This window comes from Ranitomeya variabilis, chromosome 4, assembly GCF_051348905.1.
Source record: "Ranitomeya variabilis isolate aRanVar5 chromosome 4, aRanVar5.hap1, whole genome shotgun sequence".
Classification (NCBI taxonomy): Eukaryota; Metazoa; Chordata; class Amphibia; order Anura; family Dendrobatidae; genus Ranitomeya; species Ranitomeya variabilis.
In genome coordinates this window covers 450,098,873-450,119,220 of record NC_135235.1, presented here as the reverse complement: position 1 = coordinate 450,119,220, position 20,348 = coordinate 450,098,873, and the positions used below count along the sequence as shown (strand labels likewise).

At 47.2% G+C, this 20,348-nt stretch overlaps 1 protein-coding gene across 5 annotated transcripts in view; it reads right to left on the bottom strand.

Annotated features, from left to right (window-relative positions):
- ARHGAP40 (Rho GTPase activating protein 40) overlaps positions 1–20,348 on the bottom strand; it is a 182,031-nt gene that overhangs the window by 52,880 nt on the left and 108,803 nt on the right. The window contains exon 1 of one of the 5 annotated variants that reach the window (XM_077251534.1): positions 7,606–7,628. The exons of the other annotated variants lie outside the window; for them this stretch is intronic. The gene's annotated coding sequence lies outside the window, so the exon portion shown is untranslated. Of the gene's footprint in view, positions 1–7,605; positions 7,629–20,348 lie in introns of those variants that run through there. 5 annotated transcript variants of the gene reach the window in all.

Here is a 20,348-nt window from a genome sequence, read left to right as displayed (position 1 = left end):
ATGGGCAACAGGATAAAGTGGATCCTAAAATTTGTTGTGCAATTTCTCCTGAGTACGCCGATACCTCATATGTGGGGGTAAACCACTGTTTGGGTGCACGACAAGGCTCGGAAGGGAAGGCGCGCCATTTGACTTTTTGAATGGAAAATTAGCTCCAATCGTTAGCGGACACCATGCCGCGTTTGGAGAGCCCCTATGTGCCTAAACATTGGAGCTCCCGCACAGTTGACCCCATTTTGGAAACTAGACCTCCCATGGAACTAATCTAGATGTGTGGTGAGCACTTTGAACCCCCAAGTGCTTCACAGAAGTTTATAACGCAGAGCCATGAAAATAAAAATAAATTTTTCTTTTCTCAAAAATGATTTTTTAGCCCACAATTTTTTATTCTCCCAAGGGTAACAGGAGAAATTGGACCCCAAAATTTGTTGTCCAGTTTCTCCTGAGTACGCCGATACCCCAAATGTGGGGGTAAACCACTGTTTGGGCACATGCCGGGGCTCGGAAGGGAAGTAGTGACGATTTGGAATGCAGACTTTGATGGAATGGTCTGCGGGCATCATGTTACGTTTGCAGAGCCCCTGATGTGCCTAAACAGTAGAAACACCCCACAAGTGACCCCATTTTGGAAACTAGACCCCCCAAGGAACTTATCTAGATGTGTGGTGAGTAGTGTTGAGCAATACCGTCCGATACTTGAAAGTATCGGTATCGGAAAGTATCGGCCGATACCGGCAAAGTATCGGATCTAATCCGATACCAATACAAGTCAATGGGACTCAAGTATCGGACGGTATCCCTGATGGTTCCCAGGGTCTGAAGGAGAGGAAACTCTCCTTCAGGCCCTGGGATCCATATTAATGTGTAAAAGAAAGAATTAAAATAAAAAATATTGCTATACTCACCTCTCCGACGCAGCCTGGACCTTACCGAGGGAACCGGCAGCGTTCTTTGCTTAAAATGCGCGCGTTTACTGCCTTCCGTGATGTCACGGCTTGTGATTGGTCACGTGCCGCCCATGTGGCCGCGACGCGACCAATCACAGCAAGCCGTGACGTAATTTTCAGGTCCTGAATGCCTAATTCTAGGCATTCAGGATTTGAAAATTACGTTACGGCTTGTGATTGGTCGCGTCGCGGTCACATGGGCGACGCGACCAATCACAAGCCGTGACGTCACGGGAGGCAGGAAACGCGCGCATTTTAAAATTACGTCACGGCTTGTGATTGGTTGCGTGCCGCCCATGTGACCGCGACGCGACCAATCACAAGCCGTAACGTAATTTTCAAATCCTGAATGCCTAGAATTAGGCATTCAGGACCTGAAAATTACGTCACGGCTTGCTGTGATTGGTCGCGTCGCGGCCACATGGGCGGCACGCGACCAATCACAAGCCGTGACGTCACGGAAGGCAGTAAACGCGCGAATTTTAAGCAAAGAACGCTGCTGGTTCCCTCGGTAAGGTCCAGGCTGCGTCGGAGAGGTGAGTATAGCAATATTTTTTATTTTAAATTCTTTCTTTTACACATTAATGTTGCTTCGATACCGATACCCGATACCACAAAAGTCTCGGATCTCGGTATCGGAATTCCGATACCCGCAAGTATCGGCCGATACCCGATACTTGCGGTATCGGAATGATCAACACTAGTGGTGAGCACGTTCAACCCCCAAGTGCTTCACAGAAGTTTACAACGCAGAGCCGTAAAAATAAAAAATAATTTTTCTTTCCTCAAAAAAGATGTTTTAGCAAGCAATTTTTTATTTTCACAAGGGTAACAGGAGAAATTGGACCCCAATATTTGTTGCCCAGGTTGTTGTGAGTATGCTGATACCCCATATGTGGGGGTAAACCACTGTTTGGGCACACGTCAGGGCTCGGAAGGGAAGTAGTGACATTTGAAATGCAGACTTTGATGGAATGGTCTGCGGGCGTCACGTTGCATTTGCAGAGCCCCTGATGTGCCTAAACAGTAGAAACACCCCACAAGTGACCCCTTTTTGGAAACTAGACCCCCTAAGGAACTTATCTAGATGTGTGGGGAGCACTTTCAAACCCCAAGTGCTTCACAGAAGTTTACAACGCAGAGCCGTGAAAATAAAAAATAATTGTTCTTTCCTCAAAAATTATGTTTTAGCAAGTCATTTTTTATTTTCGCAAGGGTAACAGGAGAAATTGGACCCCAATAGTTGTTGCCCAGTTTGTCCTGAGTATGCTTGTACCCCATATGTGGGGGTAAACCACTGTTTGGGCGCACGTCGGGGCTTGGAAGGGAGGGAGCACCATTTGACTTTTTGAACGCAAGATTGGCTGGAATCAATGGTGGCGCCATGTTGCGTTTGGAGACCCCTGATGTGCCTAAACAGTGGAAACCCCTCAATTCTAACTTCAACACTAACCCCAACACACCCCTAACCCTAATCCCAACTGTAGCCATTTACCTAATCACAACCATAACCCCAACACGCCCCTAATCCCAACCCTAACCCCAACACACCCGTAACCCTAATCCCAACCCTAACCCTAATCCTAACCCTAATCCCAACCCTAACCCTAATCCCAACCCTAACCACAACTGTAACCCCAACACACCCCTAACCCTATCCGTAACCCTAACCACAAGCCTAATCTTAACCCTATTTCCAACCCTAGCCCTAATTCCAACCCTAAATCTAATTCCAACCCTAACCCTAAGGCTATGTGCCCACGTTGCGGATTCGTGTGAGATTTTTCCGCACCATTTTTGAAAAATCCGCAGGTAAAAGGCACTGCGTTTTACCTGCGGATTTACAGCGGATTTCCAGTGTTTTTTTGTGCAGATTTCACCTGCGGATTCCTATTGAGGAACAGGTGTAAAACGCTGTGGAATCCGCACAAAATTGACATGCTGTGGAAAATACAACACAGCGTTTCCGCACGGTATTTTCCGCACCATGGGCACAGCGGATTTGGTTTTCCATAGGTGTACATGGTACTGTAAACCTGATGGAAAACTGCTACGAATCCGCTGCGGATCGGCGGCCAATCCGCTGCGGATCGGCGGCCAATCCGCTGCGGATCGGCGGCCAATCCGCTGCGGATCCGCGGCCAAATCCGCACTGTGTGCACATGCCCTAACCCTACCCCTAACCCTAACCCTAGTTCTAACCCTAACCCTAGTGGAAAAAGAAAAAAATATATTTTCTTTTTTTTTTTATTATTGTCCCTACCTATGGGGGTGATAAAGGGGGGGGGGTCATTTACTATTTTTTTTATTTTGATCACTGTGATAGGTTATATCGCAGTGATCAAAATATACCTGGAACGAATCTGCCGGTGCACTGCGCATGCGCCCGCCATTTTGGAAGATGGCGGCGCCCATGGAGAAGACGGACGGACGCCCGGAGGCTCGGTAAGTATGAGGGGGGGATCTGAGCATGGGGGGTGGATCGGAGGACGGGGGGGGTGGCATCGGAGCACAGGGGGAGCGGGCAGGAGGACGGGGGAGCGGACAGGACGACTTAGGGGGGCGGACCACATAACGGAGGACTGGGGAGGAGATCGGTGGGTGTGGGGGGGGACAAATTAGGTTTTCCAGCCATGGCCGATGATATTGCAGCATCGGCCATGGCTGGATTGTAATATTTCATCAGTTTTTTAGGTGAAATATTACAAAATCGCTCTGATTGGCAGTTTCACTTTCAACAGCCAATCAGAGCGATCGTAGCCACGGGGGGCTGAAGTACCACTCCCCCTGTCCCTGCAGATCGGGTGAAATTAGAGTTAACCCTTTCACCCGATCTGCAGGGACGCGATCATTCCATGACGCCACATAGGCGTCATGGGTCGGATTGGCACGGGTTTTCATGACGCCTACGTGGCGTCAAAGGTCGGGAAGGGGTTAAAAAGGTCCTCTGGGGTGATGTTGCAGCAAGATGTGACGCTTCGCACAGGTGAAGCGGGGTCCCCAGGGCTCCCAAAGAGTATGGCAAGGATGGTGGGTTGCCGGTAAATAACAGATGAGACAGAGTTGCAGTCTTTACCTGGTTTACTGATGGTAACAGGCCTCAGTCCAGGGTATCGGCAACAGGTACAGAAAGCGTCCAGGCAGCCTGAAAACAAGTAATCTCCCTTGGCAATTCAGGTTGGGAGCCTTCCTCTATGCGCTGGTTTTCTGGTCCCTTGCTACCAGTAGTTTGCTGGCAAGGTGCCCTTTTCTCTCTCCTGTCTTGGGACAGTACCTGCACAGCAAGCAGCTTGAGCTGTTCTCTTGGGGTCTCTGACACAGTGACTCCAGGCTCTATCTGCTGCTGTACCTCAGGTATGGTATGGGCAATGAACATACAGTCCTATGCCCTCCGATTCTACTATGGACTGTGCAGTTATCCACAATATCGGACTCCCGATGCCTGGTTTCTGCGCTCTGGCTCACAGGAGGCCCAATCGCAGTCTCCCCAAGCTCCTAATCACTCCTCTTCCTTCACTCTCTGCTCCAGACTGAACTCACTCCTCCTCCAGACCAGGATGGAAATCAGGGAAGTTCCCCTAAAACAGGGTTTTGAGCTCCCCTTTCTGGCCTGGAGTTAGAATATGTTGTGTGTAAGATTTACCTGCCATAGGGGTCCAACTTGTCTCCAGGCATGGCACTACCCTCCCTGAGAGGAAGGCAACATCACTGTGGTACCCGAACTCCTGGGGTGCCACGCATGTGTCAGCAGCATAGAGGCAGAGAACCTGATCCCAATGCTGGATCACTTCCTGGGCTACTAGTCGTTTTAATAAAATCACCGTTTTATTTGATACAGTTCTTCAAATGCTCTCAATGATAATCTCCTGCTACATAGTCCTTAATGACCTGTCTACTGTATACTGCTGTCAATCATTTGCATGTGCGTGAATAGATAGAGCTCATCATTGAGAAAACTAGCAGAGCTGCAGAAGATAAAACACTGATTTAATCAACACTGCAGCTAGGAGATCTGTAAGTTACATAAATGGAATCAGCGTCTGTCCACATTTTATTTCTTCCTTAGGCTATGTTCATATGTTGCCGTTTTTACAGCGTTTTTTTTGCAGGCAGTAAAGAGTTTTCTTGCAGGTTTTTTTTGGTGCAGAATGTGTGTCAACTGTCTACAGTACATGCTTAATAAAGTTAGTTTTATTCATCAAAAATGCATGGTTGCACTTTTTGCAGTGTTTTTGCATGGTCTCTTTGATTTTGATGGCAGTAGATTAATCTCTGTACTGTTTAGCCCTTTAACAGTGAATGTATATTTATTTAGGAACAAAGATAACACCGCTTAAACAACTAGTATTTCTTATAGCTTAGGATCTTAGCATCTTGTCTGTCAGCTTGCAAAGTAAAAGTGAAAGTGTGCTCCATCTTCACACACACAGACACACACACACACACACACACACGAACAGGAACTTCTTGGGTTTTTGTTTCCTCTTCATGTATTACTGGAGACAAACTCATACACTACTAAACAGTGGTAAATAGTAGTCGATGTAATGAATAAAATAATAAATATTATTCCAAAAGCCCCACTCTACTTATACTGTTAGGGCTCATTTCCACAAGCGAGACATACGGTACGTCTGTGTCTCGCAGGTTAAAACCCTCTTCTGGCACCAGCACTTGGGAGCGGAGCATGCAGCTCCATGTGTTGCTGTGCGGCCGCACGCTCCGCTCTGGAGTGCCGGCGCCAGAAGAGGGTTTTAACCTGCGAGACACGGACGTATGTCTCGCATGTGGAAACAAGCCCTTAGTCCCATAGTGGTTCAGAATTCTTCAGGACTTGGCTCATGGAAGTGGCTTTGTCGTAACATCAGACATCATCTAGTCAATCTCGCAATAAACAGACTCAATTATGCCACGTTCTCTCAAATTACGCAGGTGATGTTTAACATCAATGTGTTTGGTTTTCGCATTGTTCTCACTGCATGCAAGTTTAACCCCTTACTGACCTCGGACGGGATAGTACGTCCGAGGTCAGCTCCCCTGATTTGATGCAGGGCTCCGCGGTGAGCCTGCATCAAAGCCGGGACATGTCAGCTGTTTTGAACAGCTGACATGTGCCCGCAATAGCGGCGGGTGAAATCACGATTCACCCGCCACTATTAACTAGTTAAATGCCGCTGTCAAACGCAGACAGCGGTATTTAACTACCGCATCCGGCCGGGCGGCCGGAAATGACTTCATCGCCGACCCCTGTCACATGATCGGAGGTCGGCGATGCTTTAGAATGGTAACCATAGAGGTCCTTGAGACCTCTATGGTTACTGATCTCCGGCAGCTGTGAGCGCCACCCTGTGGACGGCGCTCACAGCACACCTGATTTTCTGCTACATAGCAGCGATCTGATGATCGCTGTTATGTAGCAGCGCCGATCGCGCTGTGCCTGCTTCTAGCCTCCCATGGAGGCTATTGAAGCATGGAAAAAGTTTTAAAAAAAAGTTAAGAAAAGTGAAAAAAATAAAAAAAATCTAAAAGTTTAAATCACCCTCCTTTCGCCCCAATCAAAATAAATCAATAAAAAAAAAAAATCAAACCTACACATTTGGTATCGCCGCTTTCAGAATCGCCCGATCTATCAATTAAAAAAACGCATTAACCTGATCGCTAAATGGCGTAACGAGAAAAAAATTTGAAACGCCAGAATTACTTTTTTTGGTCGCCGTGACATTGCATTAAAATGCAATAATGGGCGATCAAAAGAACGTATCTGCACCAAAATGATATAATTAAAAACGCCAGCTCGGCACGCAAAAAATAAGCCCTCACCTGACCCCAGATCACAAAAAATGGAGACGCTACGAGTATCGGAAAATGGCGCTTTTTTTTTTTGCAAAGTTTGGAATTTGTTTTCACCACTTAGGTGAAAAATAACCTAGTCATGTTAGGTGTCTATGAACCCGTACTGACCTGGAGAATCATAATCGCAGGTCAGTTTTAGCATTTAGTGTACCTAGCAAAAAAGCCAAACAAAAAACAAGTGTAGTACACGACATGGTAAAACCAATGATGTTGTTCAAAAGTACAACTCGTCCCGCAAAAAATAAGCCCTCACATGGCCAAATTGACGGAAAAATACAAAAGTTATGGCTCTGGGAAGGAGGGGAGTGAAAAACGAACACTGAAAAACGGAAAATCCCAAGGTCATGAAGGGGTTAATGAATTTTTTTTGTCTGCATAAATCCACATCTGTTGAGTTAATGGCTTACCAAGATAGCCTAACAATTGGTTTAACCAAGTGACCTCTTGACTTGCATGGGCTGCAGACACATACTCTTCTTCTGTAGATGACAAGGTTACAGACACCAGTGTTTTGCTAGACCAAGTAAATTGAACTTTTTCCAAGCTTGAACAATTAGCCGCATATAAATTTCCAATCACTTAAGTAACCAGCACATCTGCATGCATTCACATAGCCTTTGAGTTTTAGAGCTATTACAGATATTAAATTTATTTATTGAGTCTCTTTCAAATATCGAAGAGCTCTCTTAAAAGCTTTCCATTCTTTATAATGCCGTTTCTCCACATATCTGCAGGGAATTTCAATTGTTGCTGCAATATACGGTCATAGTTGCCATCTACAGAAGTGCCATTAGGGTTATTGTACCTTTTTCTTCTGACATTCCAAAACTGGATTCAGAATGGAGTTGATCTTTGCACTTTGGTTTACAAGAAAGCTTCCATCTTCTTCTCTTTGGACCTGGTTTCCTAGATAACATGTAATATTTCCAAGATTTTTAGTTTCAAAATGCTGATTCAGAATTTGAATAAATGAGGAATACGGTGCTTCAGAGTCCGCTCTGCCTGCCTAAGGTTCAAAAGGTATTATCACACACAAAGGGGACGCATGAATGTGATGAATGTGGTTTGTGTAAATGCGTTTCAAGGTTTTCAAACCTCTTCATCAGGTCCAAACCATGATGGTGGAAGATGGTGATGATGGTGTGTGATTGTACCTATGAACCTTGGGCAGCACTGACTTAACCACCGTATTCCTCATTTATTGCATTTTACCTCATTGGTGGTCCTGCAAACAGCCTTTACATGCTTCTATAGGAATTACGACTATCACAGTCCTATTTTTACCATACGATTCAAAATTTGTCATCCTTGCAATTTCAGTTTCCTGTTTATGAACCATAATTACATCGTTCACATACAAGAGCATATACATCCACTCTGTTTGTACATTGTGTATAATCACAGATCTGGATGACCTCCTAAATCCTTCTTCCAATAAGACCGTTCATTTTGGTGTTCCACACTCTTGCCGATTGTTTAAGACCATAGAGGGATTTTTGTAGTTTGCTAAGGAGATTTTCTTCACGCTCTGTGATATAACCCTCAGGTTGAGTCAAGTACAAGTCCCTCCTCAACGTCACAATTTAAAATGTCTGACAAACTTCTTTTGTACAGCAGTTATAGCCATTAGAGGTCTGAATGTGGTCTGCTTAGCAACTGGAGAAAATTTGGCATCGTACTCCACTATATTTCTGAGAATATCCTTTTGTGACTAATCTTGCTTTAAATCTGTGCACCTTGCCTTCAGAGTCATACTTGGTCTTAAAACCCAATTTACATTAGATTGCTTTCTTGCCTTCTGGTAGTTTGGTGCGTTTGTAAGTTTGAAGAAAGGACTTCATTTCTTCATTAGCAGTGTTAATCTACTTCTGTTTTTCATGGACTGGTAGTTGTTGCATTTCATCCTATGACTGCGGCTCTGACTGAAAGACACTTAGCTGGTATACCTTTGTTTGATCTCAATGATCTCCTGATTTTAGATTCTCCTGATTTTTCTATTGCTTCTTCACAACCGAAAAACTTCAACATCCTTTTCCTTGGTATTTTGAAATTGTGATGGAGATTGTTTCTTCAGCTGGATGATGTTTTGAAAATAGAGAGAGTTCTCAATCATCACATATCTGCATCTTGTGACTTTGTTCATTTATGGATGCAGGATTCTATATCGATTTTGGGCTTCACTGTAGCCCACCAAGATACCGTCTTTTGCATGAGATTCACACTTGGTACGTCTTTCTTTGGGAAAACATACTAACATTTTACTTCCGAATGTTCTTATATGTTGTAGTTCTGGCTTCTTACTGTTCCATTGCTCAAATGGAGTTCTCAGCAGCTTTACCTGGTAGTCTGTTTTAAAGATTGCAAGCTGTCATGCATGATTGCTTCGCCCAAACATGCTGTTGGCATATCTGCGACAGAGAGAATACTACTTTTACAAAGTGTCCAGTTCTTTCATTCCGCTACACCATTTTGTTCAGGGTTGTATGGGACAATGGTCTGAAACAAGATTCCATACAGTTCTATTATCAGCACACAGAATTTTAGTCATTTGACCAAATTTGTTATGTACTTCAGAAAGATATATTTTAAGTTTCTCTGGAAACTTATATTTTCTGAAAAGCAGATAAACAACTGTATATCTTGAATAATCATCGATAGATATGAGAAAATACTTCTGGGAGGCCTTGACTCTTCTAGCTACATCCCTGAATATATCAAATAAGATTATTACTGTGTGTCTTATATTCACTTGCTCTATTGTATGAAGAAAAAAAAAAGGACAGTAACTCTTTAAAATCACAGTACAATAAGTAGTCTGAAAGGATCAGCTTCCTGTTTCTGACCACTTCTGATCACTACATACAGCAACAAACAAAAACAAGGAAGCTCATGCTTCCTTATCATTAAAAAGATGGAAATTCTATCATGCCACCGGGATTTCCCTTCCACAAGTGCTACCACAGGAGAACATGCTCTAATCTCAACCAAATAGTCATAAATGTCATACTTATGGAATTCTATCATAAATATGAAGAAAAATAATCCTTCATTCAATAAAGGAATTAAAATGAAGCATTAGTCGTTTTGGCAATAGGCCAATTATATACAGCCACTGAATGGAAAAAGTGTATAGGATCTATAACTGCAGGGATCTATATGTACTGCATTAAGCAAAATCTGAAAACTTTTAAAGGGGTTTTCTTAAGAACAAAATACATTTTAATAAATAATAATCTCTTGATATAGCGCCAACATATTCCGCAGCACCTTACAGACATTATTTCTATGAATAATAATAAAGTTCCACAAATGGATGTGTTGAAAAAAAAATGTTCCTATGCTAATCTTTATAAAATGTGCCCCTGCTGTGTACTGTGTAATGGCTGTGTTTGACTGTGCTGGAACATGGTCTACTCATACTACAGGTTATAGACAGGGGAGGAAGCAAAAGAGTATACAGACATTACAGCACAGGATCAAAGATGCTGCTTTCTGTGAAGCTAAACATTTCCCTGCCGATTTAAAAACAGATTTTACCTCACAAAAAAAAGGTTTGCGATTCCATGTTGTCTTATCTGGATACTCATTTTGGCTTCCTCCAGTGGCCAGGGGCTGTGCTAATTCAAACCATGAACTGGAGCAGCTTTGCATGCTCAAACGCAGCCATTACACAGTACACGGCAGGGGAACATTCATAGATTATCTCAGCACAGGAATGTATTTTTAACAAATCCAATTGAGGAACAAAATTATTATTTCAAGGTCTATTAATTAAAACGTATATTGTTCGTGGGAAATCCCCACTAATGAACAGTAGCACAGAAGGAAAAAAATAAGATAAACCCATGTATCCCACAAGCAGTAAGTTACACATATAAGTGCAGCGCCCCAGAGTCCTGGTCGTTGCAGTGCTGTTGCTCTGCCACTAAGGGGAGTGATAGTATGTCTGATTGCACTAAAGGAGTTCTCCTGACCAGGTAACACACACCCACAATACACTTCACACTCCGGCCACCAGGGGGGGTGGTTCTATCTATTAGACCACTCCTCACACTTGGGTAAAACTGGGGGGTTGGACAGGAAGTCAGGAGAAAGGAGCTGGGAAGAGCTCGAGAGAGGACCTGTTAGGTGTGAGATCCTGGCAGAGCCCTAGTGAACAGGAAAGAACGTTATGGAGCCGTGCCTGTGCTTACAGCGGCAGTCTCCTAAGAAAGGACAAGAAGCGAGGGGTATTGTGAAGGAGTGAGAAACGGGAATACAGCAAAGAGGTGATAGGACCAGAAGGAGTCGTGCCGTAAGATCGAGGCAACATCCTTCTGAGGCGCAAAGTCGGTGGCCAGAACGCCGAGAAAGTAAGAGACTCTAAGCATTACTTCAAACCATGGCAGGACAGCCAATTATAGGTTGGCTGTCTCACTTAAACACCTAAGCAGACAACGGAGGTAGCTGTGGGAGAGGGGCGACTCTAGGGTCCCGGAAGAACTCCAGGCCTACCCCATCATACGGGTGCGTCCTAGCCATATCATCTGGGGGACGGAGAGAACGAACATCAGAGACAGACAACAGTTGTGAGGACTATCCCGGGGTGCTCAGCAGGGAAGAACTACAACACACAGGCGCTAGAAGGTAGACACTGATTCCCACCTGCTAAGGGAACTCCGGATGTGCCTTTGGACCGGCCGGTCTCAGCCAGCCCTGTTAACAGTGCTCTGGATTGAGTATCTCGAAACCTTCAGTAAAGAGGTAAAGAGACTGCAACCCTGTGTCCTCGTTATTCATTGCGATCTGCACCATCACGACTTTCATTGGACGCCCTTTAGCAGGGTCACGGACCGGGTCTAGCCACCATGACAATCCCAGAACCGAGACAGAGAGGCCCGGTACCGGGTACCCCTCGGCCCTGCGACGGTGGGGGCGCTCCATATACACAAGTTATTTCTTTCAATAGGACCACAAATTATAAAATAGACACACAGGGTTTAGTATTATATCCACATTGGAGAGCAATTCTTTTGAAGATTTGTCTGAAATCATTTACAGAGGTCAAAAATCAAATTGACATAAATCTGTAAGACACCATGATGCGAACTCGGCTTCAGAAAAATGGCCGCCGCGATCTCCATCTGCGCACGTGCGGCATCCCGCGGCCATTTTCCTGAAGCCCCGGGCAGCAGAGCACTCCATCTGCGCACGCGCGGCCTCAGGAAGATGGCCGCCCCCACGATAACCAGGGGAATAGCGCAGATTGCGCTCTTTTTCTTCACCTGCGCAGTGGATTCGGCAGTTGGGCATGCGCAAACCACTACACCACCAACGGAAAGATAAGCAAGATCTGGGGGAAGAAACAGCGATGTCACCACGCCCATTTGACCAGACCACCTTGATTGACAGGTGAAAACAGCGACTTTGGTAAGGTATTTTGGCAGCATAGGTGGGGAATCAGGGTACACAAAATACACTATTGTAACGCACAGCTCAGGCCCTATTTAACGGTATTTTTATCTCATACAGAAAAAACGGGGTGACAGGTTCCCTTTAAAATTGAAAAGTAAAGGAGAAGCTTTGCAATTAATCTATTACTTTATCCATAAGGATAAAGGATAAACCACTGATGACACTAATCCAAAACACTGATGACACCAATACCATTTTTCTATGTAACATGTTTAAACACAGATGTGTGAATTAGGCCTTAGACAGACGACTCCTTTCAGGATGTCGAATGGAGGAGAGTAGGGGGGGGGGGGTCACATTGAAGGGAACCAGAACAGAGAATTTCTTTGTATGACCAGCTTCCTCCCTGCTGAACTCACATGGCCATCAATACTAATATGAATACCTGCTATGTAATGCTAGACTTCGCTTACAAAAGACAGTGAAAATGTATGGCCAGACAGAGCTTTGCAATAATTTCTTTTACAAAGAGGTTGTGTATAAGCAAGACTACATTACAATAGTGAATACTTGCACCATGTATGATTTAGAGATATGATCAGTGCATGCCTAGTAAGCTCCAGGAAGCGCATCGTTGAGGACAGACACAATATGGGCTTTTGTCATGTTCTTTTCTGGGATTTTTCCATGACAGTTTCTATATCAAAAATAATTAGGCCATTCAGTTTCAGAGTTGATGATCATCACAGGATAACGTAAACTATGATGTTATAAATATGACTAACTGCTCTCTGTGCATCAAGAGGAACTAGTCAGCATTGCATTGCGGTTTTCTGTGGTAGTCTTCACTGACCCAGTTGTGAGAATAATGCATTATAGAATAAAAAGCTCATCTACAGTTGTGAATAGAGTTGAGCAAAAAAGTTCTCAGGACCCGGGTCCAGTGGCCATGTTGGTAATCCGTAGCTGTCTGACCAAAGCCCTGAAAACCTACTTCCTGCCATATCCACAGAGCCTTATCTGATTAGTAGGCCCAATGCAGCACAACACATGTATAATGTAGTGGCAGACCTAGTAATCATTAAGATATGCCGGGGATGATGGCAGTTGGTATCAAGTTTGGGGGGAGGGGGTGTCTTGTCCAGCAACCACAGACTGCCAACAAGGCTGCTGGACTAGGATCCTGCAAATATTTTTGCTCAAGTCTACTTACTAAGGATACTCCTACCTATAGCATACACAAATCTAAGCATGATTATCACTGAACAACGTATGGACACTACAGTTAAACTTGCCCCATCACCTTTTCCCCTTTCCAGTTGGAGCGCCCCCAGATGCAGGGCCGTGGGGTACTCGGTACCGGGCCTCTCTGTCCTGGGGTTGTCACGGTGGCTAGACCCGGTCCGTGACCCTGCTAAGGGGCGTCCAATGAAAGGTGTGATGATGGTGTGTGGTGCAAGTCGCAATGAATAACGAGGACTCAGTGTTGCAGTCTCTTTACCTCTTTACTGAAGGCTTCAGGATCCTCAATCCAGAGTACTGCTAACAGGGCTGGCTGAGACCGGCCGGTCCGAAGGCACATCCAGAGTTTCCTTTGCAGGTGGAAATCAGTGCCTACCTTCTAGCGCCTGTGTGTTGTAGTACCTCCCTGCTGAGCACCACGGGATAGAAAGGCCGTACTGGGCCTATGGCCCTCAGGGGAGGCCGCCATGACAGGGTGACATGGGACATTAGGGAGCTCATAGGAAGGTTGGGGGGACATAGGGTTAACAGTGGCTGAGGGGAGGGACGGAGTTTTTTGAATTTGAAGAGGAGGAGGGTGCGGACACAGGGCAAGGGGGAGGGACCTTATAAAAGGCAGTGGCCACGTGAAGGGGGCAACCATTTGGGTACTCACCAGCCAGTGAAGAGAAGCTTCGTAGTGCCCAAGCGATGGATGTTGAGGCCTTGTTACAGCAGCTCCGGAGGGAAGCAGCCATGCAAGGAACTGATTGGTTGCAGGCTTCGGTTAACAGCCTGCTTCAGGGGTCGGTAGCCGGAGCCTCCATCGCCCCTCCGGCAGGACCCCGGCCGCGGATGTCCCGGCCTCCGGCGCGCCTTAGTCCTGAGGCTACCCCCCGGGTCCGGCGCCGCATACGGAGCCCCTCCAGGGACCCTCTAGCCAGAGCCGGTGGACGCGTCCCCCCTGCTCCCCGCCCTCAGGCTGGGAGGAATCCACCTGTCAGGCGGGACCTTCAACAGGGGCCGGGTTCCTCCCCCCCCGCGGCACAGAGACGACGGGATCCGGGACCAGGAGCGGCGGGTGTCGGCGTCCCTGCTGGCCCCGCTCGGCGTGGAGGAGCGCGAGGAGCCAGGGGGCGGGCCCCTGTGTGATGACGTTCAAGCGGCCGGCAGCAGACCGGCCTGTCTTCTAGCGCACCAGATGGAGCGGTGCGCCGAGGATCCTCAGCCCAGGGAGCAGTGGGGGCGGCTCCAGTGGGCAGCGATCGGCTGCCTTGGTCAGCAGCGCTGCAGCGTCGCTGCTCGCCCGGGACTTCTTTCAAGATGGCACCGCTACAGGAAGTGCGGCACCTCGTGGAGAAGGACTCCGGCAAGATGGCGCCTGATTATGGGGCCCGGCGCCTGCGCACCAGCACCCGGGACTTCTCCAAGATGGCGGCGCGCTGTGGGGACCTCCCCAAGATGGCGGCACCCTACAGATCACGGCGGCAGCTCCGAGGGGCCCTGCGATTCTTGCAGGTTCGCCTGCTTCTGGCGGTGGGCAGCCGGTGAGGCAGGTTGACCCGGGAGCTGCGGAGCCACCAGTGGATGGAACCAGCCTGGGATCGGCACGCCTGCACCAGGACTCAGGACCTTCGGCTGCTGGGTTCACAGCGCCCAGGCAGCCAGGTGAGAGCCAGCATTTTTCTAATTTTAACCCCTTTGTAGCTCCCAGTGACAGTAGGGAACGGGAGTCATTTATGGGGGGGGGGGCTAGCGGGGGGATGGGATTGATATTACATGGCCTGAGAGATCTAGCCAGAATATGGTACGGGGGCCCTCAAAGTGGGGGGTCACCTGCGGCGGCGTGGCTGGGAATCGCGGAAGGGCCAGCGGGGATAGGGGGTTAACAGGGTCTGAGGTAGTGTCGCAGTGTGGGGGCCAAGGTACAGCGGTCTCAGCTGCATCGGGGGGGGGCAGCAGTGAAGCAGAAAGGGGGACAGGGTCAGGCGCCGCGGGAGACCGTAGTGAAGGGGCTAACAAGGATAAAGAAAATGAAGAGACGGTGCGTTTGGATGATTCCGCTAGGACCGAGGTATATGTTTGTTTTGAGGGGCCGCTGGGGTCACATTTGAAGGAAGAGGTGAAAGAAAAGATCTGGAAGGGGGATTATGTTGATATTTTTTCTTTATTGCCATTGGAAAGATTTAATCTGGATAGGTTAAGGAAAGATGATTCCAAAAAAGATGACGAGGAGAGGAGGAGGTACCGTCTGATCCCTCGTACATTTGCTAATTGGTTACAGGCGTTTGCTATATTGGCGAGTGTAATAGGCGAGATGGCGCCCGAGAATTGTTCGGGACTTTTTTGTTATATGGACGCAATTGGGGAGGCTTACAGGGTATATGGCGGTTTAGGATGGTTAAGGTACGATGAGCAGTTCAGGCAGCGTTAAGCGGTACGACCGGGCATGCGTTGGGAACATAAGGATATAGCGTTATGGATGAGACTTACGGCACCGGTTAGAGCTAATCAGGGATTTCAGCCATTTCAAGGGGGCGCCGGGAGTTCAGGACAGTCAGGACACTCAGTCGCAATGCAGAAGGGACTGTGTTTCTCCTTTAATGAAGGGGCATGTAGGTTTGGGAGCAAGTGTAAGTTCAAACACGAATGCTCAAGTTGTCGGGGCACACACGGGGCGGCTAGGTGTTTCAGGGGGGGAAAAACAAGAGGGGGAGACGGTGTTGAAAAAAGGGGAGACACCGGTGCGGCTGGACGCGATGGAAGCGTATCTAAATAGATACCCCGATGTAGCAGCAGCGTCACTTCTAAGGGAAGGTTTTGGTTATGGTTTTAAAATTCCGTTTATTGAGCAGGATGTTTGTTTGTCAAGAAAGAATTTAAAATCGGCTTTGCAATTTCCTAGCGTTGTGTCTGAAAAATTAAAAAAAAAAGAGATTGATCTGGGTAGGATGGCCGGACCTTTTCCAACGGCTCCAATCAGTAATTTGAGGGTGTCACCGTTGGGAGTGGTTCCAAAGAAAGAGCCTAATAAATTTAGGCTTATTCATCATTTATCCTTCCCAAAAGGTCTGTCAGTGAACGATGGCATTGATCCTCAACTGTGTGCAGTTTCTTACACGTCTTTTGATGTAGCAATGAATTTAATACGGCTGTGTGGTAGGGGAGCTTTGATGGCGAAAACGGATATCGAGGCGGCATTTCGCCTGTTACCGGTGCACCCTGAGAGTATGCACCTGTTAGGTTGTTTTTGGGACGGAGGTTTTTCATTGATCGTTGTCTTCCCATGGGCTGTTCACTATCATGCGCCTATTTTGAAACGGTTAGTACATTCTTGGAATGGGTTGTTAAGGATGTATCTGGTTTAAATTCTTGTCTACATTACCTCGACGATTTCTTGTTTGTAGGCCCGCCACAGTCTGCGGCTTGCTCGATTCTATTGCACACGATGGAAAGAGTAGCAAAAGGTTTCGGAGTTCCATTGGCAGCTGAAAAAACTGTCGGGACAGTAACGTCACTAAGTTTCCTAGGTATAGAGATTGATTCCGTGGCAATGGAATGTAGGTTGCCTGATGACAAGTTGGTTGCTTTTCGGGAGGAAGTTGGAAAGGCGAGTACACGACGCAAGATAACGTTGCACGATTTGCAATCTTTATTGGGCAAGCTGAACTTTGCTTGCAGAATTATGCCAATGGGCCGCGCATTTTGCCGGCGTTTGTCATTGGCGACGGTGGGAGTAAAGTCCCCCCTGCATTTTATCAGATTGACTAAGGAGTTGAAACAGGATTTGAAGGTGTGGGCTCTTTTCTTAGAGGAATACAATGGCAAATCTATTTGGATTCAGTCAGTTGAAAATGCGGTTGATCTAGGTCTTTTCATTACCGTGATTGAAAAGCGTGGTTTCAATCTGCAGTATCGCGGTCAGACGGTGGTGGCGGAGTGGCCACTCAATTGGCGTGAACGAGGTTTGTTACAAAATCGGGTGCTACTACAGTTATTTCCTCGAGTGGTGGCGTTGTCAGTATGGGGCGAGACAGTGAGGAATAAAAAGATCTGTTTTTCTTGTGAGCATGCGAATGTCGTAGAAACCATCAATACGTTATCTGCGGCGTCTTCAGAAGTCGTTAGGGTACTGCAGCACCTGGTCTTCTTGAGCCTAAAGCTTAATCTGTGGATTGTAGCAGATTATAAGTCATCCGGGCCTACTAATGCTGATGATGTCCTTTTCCATTCACAGTGGGATCAATTTCAGGGGCCGATGCCTTACTTCGACTCAGCGTGCCGGGAGTGTCCAGCGGAGCTGTGGAACCTGCCGTTAGGGCCGTGAGGGATCTATTTGCTAGATCGCTATCAGACAGGTCTTGGCTGCAGTATGAGCAGGCCTGGAGGACATGGGAAGATTGGAAGGTGTCTTACGGGTCCGGCATAGACGACGAGGGTAGATTGTTGTTGCTAGTAGGTCATGTGTGGGAATCGGGTTGGTCGGTGTCTAAGGTGAATAAGTTTCTAGCTGGATTAGCGTTCGGTTTTAAGGCTAGAGGTTTACAGGATGAGACAAAGTCATTTATGGTGATGCAAGTGGTAAAGGGCTTGAAAAAAGGGCGGAAGTCGTTCGACGGCAGGCGACCGGTCTCCTTTGAGGTGCTGTTAACAATTGGAAGGCAGTTACGGGTTGTTTGTTTTTCAGATTGGGAGGTAATTTTATTTTGAGCGGCCTTTTCGTTGGCGTTTTTTGGAGCATTTCGCTTGGGGGAGCTGGTTAGCCCTTCAAGATATAAGGGAGGGGGTTTACGGAGAGAGGACGTGGATGTTACGTTTGACAAGGTGGTGGTGTTTATTAGGTCATCAAAAACGGACGTGTTTAGGAAAGGTTGCAAATTAGTGTTATTTCAAGTTTCAAATTGTTCATTGTGCCCGGTAACCTGCGTGGATAAATTGATGAGAAGGGGGGGTGTATTATCCGATCCACTGTTGGTTCATGCAGACGGTTCTTTCTTGTCGCGCTTCCAATTTGTTTGTGTTTCGGAAATGTTTGGTTACCGGGGGAATTTCGCCCGCAAAATACAGTGGCCATTCATTTCAGATAGGGGCTGCAACAGAAGCAGCCAGGAGAGGATTGGGGGAGGAAGTGGTTAAAAGAATTGGGCGGTGGGAATCAGAAAGATTCAGGTCTTATGTTCGCCCGGATCTGGTCTAATTTCGTGGGGGCATGCATTCAGTAGAATTTTCTCACCTTGATCGGTGTTATTGTTTATTCTCTTACAGAACACGGAAAATTGCTGGTGTGGATAATGGGACACTCATTTGTGTTCTGGGCGGCAGAGCGGGCAGCGGTTCGTCCAGATGGCCGGCAGTTGGGGTTTTCACGGGACGTCGGGTCGCTGAGATGGATCGGGAAAAGGGGGATGACTTGGAGTCAATTTTTGCCTGAGTTTCATCGTTTCGTGCTTTGGGATCAGGTCCCACAAATTGTAGTTATTCACCTGGGGGGTAATGACTTGGGGAAGAGGCCGTGCAGGGAACTTATCAAGGACATTAAGTTCGACATGTTGAGGTTGTGGGCAATGTTTCCAAGGGTTTTGGCGGTCTGGTCGGACATCGTCCGCGGAAGGTTTGGCAGGGTGCTAGATCACCAGAAGGGGTAAACAAGGCGAGGATCAAGGTAAACAAAGCTGTTTCGCGGTTCATGGCAAGGAACGGAGCGGTAGTGGTGCGGCACATAAATCTAGAATCCGGCACTGGAGGTTATTGGAGGTTGGATGGGGTACATTTGAATGCAGTGGGTACCGACATGTGGTGTTTGGCGATCCAGGAGGGCATCAAAACAGCTTTGAGGGTGTGGAGGGACATAAATGGCTAAGGGGTTAGTGCATTTATGTTTGTGGCAGGGGGTGGTGGTCCTCGAAGTTGGTGGAGGTGGAAAATGGCGGATTGATGGGGGGGGGGATCTCAATAGGTCCTGGACTCCCCGGGGTGATTTGAAATCGGAAAAGTGGTATCGATAATCCCGTGGAGGGGATTATTAGGGGACCCACAATCTCGTGTGCGGTTTTTGGCCTGGCGGGTGGAGTTTGCCTCCGAGCTGGTGCATAGCGGCTGGGGGTAAGGCGGATATAAGGCCAAAATAGGTGGGACGGTTGGCAAAAAATGTTTAATACAGGTTTCGGGCTTCGAGGATCATCCACTTCCAGGGTTTATTGTTATATCATTTTTGTATGTTAAATGTTAATAAACGGCTGCTGTGGCCAATTAATCCAACCTATTTGTCGTGTGTTTTAATAGGGGGTGTCCTTTGGCCGCAAGAAAAGGGGGAGGTGGTTATCCCGGGGGTGTCGTAAGGTAAGGTAAAAGGTTTTACATTCGAGCTCACAGGAGTCACGGATGCCCGTTGTCAAGTCCTCACAACTGTTGTGTCTGTTTCTGATGTTCTTCTTTCTCACAACTCGTATCTATTCTGATGTTCTTCTCCGTCCCCCAGATGATATGGATAGGACGCACCCGTATGACGGGTAGGCCTGGAGTTCTTCCGGGACCCTAGCGTCGCCCCTCTCCCACAATTGCCCCCTGTGTCTGCTTAGGTGATTTAGGTGAGACAGCCAACCTATAATTAACTGTCCTGCCGCTGTTTGAAGTATTGCTTGGAGCCTAATACTTCCTCGGCGTTCCGGCCACCGGCTACGCGCCTCAGTAGGATGTTGCCTCGATCTTACGGCACGACTCCTACTGGCTTTATCTCCTTTTTGCTGCGATCTTGTTTCTCACTTCTCCACCGTAAACCTCGCTTCTTTTCCTTTCTTAGGATGCCGCCGCATTCGAGTGCAGGCGCGGCTCCGTAACGTTCTGTTCTGTTTGCTAGGCCACTGTCAGGATCCCACCCCTGACAGAGACCACCCTGAATCTTCCCCTGCAACACCCTCTGCCACAGGATGTTGC